Source organism: Diadema antillarum, unplaced genomic scaffold (genome assembly GCF_040938485.1).
Source record: "Diadema antillarum isolate AM-2024a unplaced genomic scaffold, OU_Dant_1.0 scf00000019, whole genome shotgun sequence".
Lineage (NCBI taxonomy): Eukaryota > Metazoa > Echinodermata > Echinoidea > Diadematoida > Diadematidae > Diadema > Diadema antillarum.
The window spans coordinates 439,566-442,922 of NW_027270908.1; the positions used below are offsets into that span (position 1 = coordinate 439,566).

A 3,357-nucleotide genomic window follows, 5' to 3' on the forward strand; every position below is an offset into this window, starting at 1 on the left:
TCAGAGGCCCCCCCAAGATAAGCCTGTGGAGGGCAAGGCGATGTGTGGAAACTATGATCCGTGCCCAGCTGGTCAGTTTGCCTACCGGATAAAGAGCGGGTTCCAGAACAAGCACCGTCCAGAGATGTGCCTTGAGGGAGATGAAAAGTGAGTTCTAACATCTTACTAAGCCATCACACAAGTTGTAGGTCAGATCTTTTGTCAAAACAAAAATCAGTATAAAGTTAACATAGTTAAAAGGGGCAAAAAAAAGGCAGTTCGGAAAAGGATTTTTTTTTTTTTCAAAACAATGATATGGCATCTGCTTAACTATGTCTTTGATCATTCAACTCCATTTTCTGTAGGATCAATTGGCACACATCAAGCCCTGGTAATTACCTTTATGTTTAGGAAGGATGTTCTAAAAGGTGCAGCACATGAAGTAGACAGACTCAACATTTTCTGTGTGTCAGTGGGCCACACCGTTTTCCTTGATTTATTGTTAGGAGTGTCTGTGAACCAATAGAGTATGTCTGAGTATACTACCCCCCTCCCCCCTTGCCTCAAAAGAGGCCAAAGTATTCTGTCTGTTGGAAGTCACAGAGAGCCACATTATGTACTTGTACAAAAATTAGCATCATGTTCAGTGCTAATAATCATTGTGTGATATCAATCATGCACATTATGGCATTTAGAAATTGTCAAAGAAACAGGAAAAAAAAAAGAGGAAAGTTGAGACAGACAAGGAATATTGGATGTGGAATTCCAGACTTTGCCCTGTTACCTCTTAGTTCCATAAATATGACTTCATGTATATCCAGCTTTCACTGTTGGCTGCTCACTATTAAGTATATTATTATGATACAGATTTCAAATACAAATGCAGGCCATGCATTAATGCTAATAAACTGCAATCTCAAGCAGAAACAATGGCATGATGGAATTCATTGTTTTACTCTCTTACTTCATAACACCATGCAATTTTCCTAAAAAACATTTTCTTCTTATTCTTTTTCTTTTTTTTCTTGAGCTAACCTTCGTACCCAATACCCAATGTTAGCTCACAATATCTCTTTGAACTGTTCTTACATTGTTAAGGACAAAGTGTGAACATCTCCCCCCCCCCTTATTCTTTTTTCTTTGATTTATTGAATGTCGGTGGAAAAGATGCAATATACTCTGAGCAAATAATCAGATCAGGGTTCCTTTGTTGTGTGTTGTACAGCCTCCACTTAAGTATCTCAGAAATAAGCTAAATGAAATTCTGTTTCGAAAATGGTGACCTTGATCCAACCATGTTTGCCTCTGCTTGTACTATCTGTGTTGAAGAGGAAAAAATGGAGCTTTCCTTATGCTGTTTTGATGTGCTATTAATGTATTTGCTGCCACTGTTATATATTTCTGCTTTCCTTTGCAGTATTTTTCCACAGATAGAAATGGGACGAGGATTAAATGTACTTCAGATTGAAGGTGAGATGGGCAGCATGAGATGAGGATGAAATCGTAGTTATTATAAGGAAGTAATTCATGGGAGCTATTAACATCTAATCATACAGAGTAGTTTTTAGCAAATTGGCAATCAAAAATAAAATTATCAATGTTGATGGCTAATGACTGTAATGGCTGAATGATGATGAACTAATGTACATTAAAGTATTTAACTCATCTACAGTAGGTGGCCCTTGCTTGTACAATTTTTCCTAATAACCCTTTCATTGCCACACAGTATAAAGTAATCCAGATGATCCTTGCATCAATTTCTTCTCAAATATAACTGATATTTTGTGTCTACATATCTGCATGAAAGGTTAGATACTATGAATTATTGCAATATTCATGTTTCTAGCTAACAGGGTCATTGAATTACATTTCTGCTGCATTAGATGCCATGATAACATAAAAGCAAAGTAATGATAATTTAATGCCAGTAATTTTTGTCTGTCACTTGATTTGAGTTTGATAAATGCCGTGTATTAAAGAAAAGAAGATCGCATTTGGTTGCATACGCAGTATCAACTAATCTTTCAGGAATCTATGGATCCATATTTTCTAATTGTACCTGGAAGTGGACAATCAAAATTTAAAATTTGTTATTGATTGCACTGCTAATGGCTTCACAAATTTGTCAGGTAAATCAATGTGATTTGGTGAGGGTTCACTCTTACCCAGTTTTACAGGAAAAGTTGATGGGGATAATCAACTACATTGTACCTTTGAATGGGCATTGAGTCATAGATCCTGCATTAAACAGAGCATGTCCAATTTACTCCTAATGTTATCTGGTCTTATCGCCTTTGTGTGCAGCAAAAACTAGGAGAGTAACGACAAAGCGGTCTTTTGACACGTACGCACATGGTGAGTCTTAGCTCTCACAGAGCTGTTTTGAAGACAGTGGTATGGTTGACATTGTATTTGGTTGTAACTAATGCTGTTCTTTCATCATTTTCAGTATCCTCATCGGAGTGAACAGATGTGTATGTGTGTGTGTTTTGTCTATGATTGTGTTGTATCTAAAGATGTTTATAATTCCTCTGTTGTTTGAACAACTGTGTGATGAAGGTTAGATTATATTGAATGTGTACTTTCATTGTTGTGGGTGTATTGTTTGATACTGATAAATACCTCTTTTCAGAGACAACCTTACTGCTCTGATGAAGGAACATAGAGGATGCAGGATACAATGGAAATCATGAAAATAAGCTGTATAAATGTAAGCTGTTTTTGATGGTGAATATTTAGTGGGATGGTTGAGAAAAGGGAATAGGCTGTTGGGCCATGCCCTGTGTAAATATTTGAAGAATTCTGCATCCACAGTTTTTGGTTTTGTGAGATGTCACAGATAGAGACATACACACACAGATACATCTAACCTATTTTGCGTAATGGAATGATTCCTCTTTAGCATAAAGTATACGCACTTTGCCTCAAGTTCTGTGGTTGTATGTATCCATTGAAGACACCTAATAATATTTTGTGATGTGGGCTGTTACAATCTAGTAATCTATGAAATGCCTACTTGCTTTGTGTCATCACAACTGCCAAGTCGGAAGATTTGGTAAACAATCGTATACAATTGATTCTCACAGAAGGATTGGGTGCAAGTGTTGTTGTTGTTGTTGTTTTTGGTTTTGGTTTTTTGCACAACATGGAATAATGTGATAAAGCTGCTATTTATGGATCAACCAGTCCACATAAAATTCAGAAAATGTTTGGGGTGTGAATATCTAAGAGGTGATAAGACAATGAGCCATTGGTGTTCAGATATGTGTGCCTGCAAAGTCATGGCACACTACTTCTGCATGAGCTGCGATCTCCTTTGTTGAGGTTAAACTTCAGACATGCAGCTGACACAAGTCGCATAATGATGTAAAAGACGTC

General features: G+C 36.9%; 1 long non-coding RNA gene across 1 annotated transcript; it reads left to right on the top strand.

Moving 5' to 3' along the window:
* LOC139728258 (uncharacterized) lies at positions 1-2,312 on the top strand. The gene is made up of 3 exons (XR_011710797.1): positions 1-147; positions 1,397-1,449; positions 2,284-2,312. It is a non-coding gene; the product is annotated as an uncharacterized lncRNA (long non-coding RNA).
* Positions 2,313-3,357: the final 1,045 nt, after the last annotated feature.